Source organism: Haliaeetus leucocephalus, unplaced genomic scaffold (assembly GCF_000737465.1).
Source record: "Haliaeetus leucocephalus isolate CR32 unplaced genomic scaffold, Haliaeetus_leucocephalus-4.0 Scaffold848, whole genome shotgun sequence".
NCBI lineage: Eukaryota > Metazoa > Chordata > Aves > Accipitriformes > Accipitridae > Haliaeetus > Haliaeetus leucocephalus.
This window is the reverse complement of record NW_010973284.1, coordinates 11,315,713-11,316,721: the sequence shown is the minus strand read 5'-3', so window position 1 is coordinate 11,316,721 and position 1,009 is coordinate 11,315,713. Positions and strand designations below refer to the sequence as shown.

Genomic DNA, 1,009 nt, shown 5'->3' with positions numbered 1-1,009 from the left:
GGCTCTATCACCTTTTTTTTTTTTTTTTTTTTTTTTTTTTTTTTTTTTCCCCCTAGTGGCTTTAGCTTCTATTTTCTCTCTTTGGAGGTATGGACAGACACTATTTTCCATAATTGCTTACCAGTACAATTTCAAATATAAATTTACATTGTAGTTTCTCTAAGTAGTCTTTCAGCATATAGGTCTTGTCTTTGGCCCAATTTTCAGGCAGAGCACTGCTAGCAATATTAGTAGTCATACAAAGTTTTAATTTGTCTCACAAGCATTGCTTTGAATGATGAAGAAAATTTTATTAGGCATGCAGTTGGTCTTTCCCAATAAAACCACAGAGGGAAGACACTGCCAGATGAGTGGGTTATTCCGCAGTTCTGTATGGCATGTCTTGCCCTTCCTTTTGAAACAGTTTTAGTTGGTATTTGTGTAATTTAATACTGTATTTCCTAACTTCCACCAATAAGTAACTGGCTTATACCCAAAAGCCTGCTGAAACTTGAAGCTGTCGGAATAAGCATGAAGAATACAGTGAAAAGTTCCACACTAGTTATTTTTTATAAATAATGTTGTTGCTACCTTCTGAAATCAGGCATCTTTCTCTGCTTTCAGGTAGTGTCAGTATGTCAGTCCTAGGTCCCTGAAAATTTGTCTTCCATATAATCTTAACTCAAATTTCAGAAGTCATTGCATATCAGAGATCTGTGTTTGTCTAAGTTCCATATTACAAATTGTTCTAATGGTAAATGCCACCAATTACTTGTTCAGAGAAACAGAAAAAGCAATGAAATGCAATAAAACCACCAATTAGCTGAGTTCAGCCTTCTTAACATTTCCTTTCTAAAGGACCACAGATGACTATAATATTGGTACTTGCAGTAAGCATTTTTCTAGTATGCCATTAATTATGCTTTAGCTAGTAAGAGCTGATAGGTGGACACCCTGTAAAGGTAGGGAGATCAACTTGGAGAAGTAAAAGGAGTTGCTCTTCTCCCCCCGCCCTACCCCCTCCCCCCCC

At 36.8% G+C, this 1,009-nt stretch overlaps 1 protein-coding gene across 2 annotated transcripts in view; it reads right to left on the bottom strand.

Annotated features, from left to right (window-relative positions):
* The window catches only part of NEXN (nexilin (F actin binding protein)), a 15,979-nt gene that overhangs the window by 7,318 nt on the left and 7,652 nt on the right, over window positions 1-1,009 (bottom strand). The window lies entirely within an intron of this gene.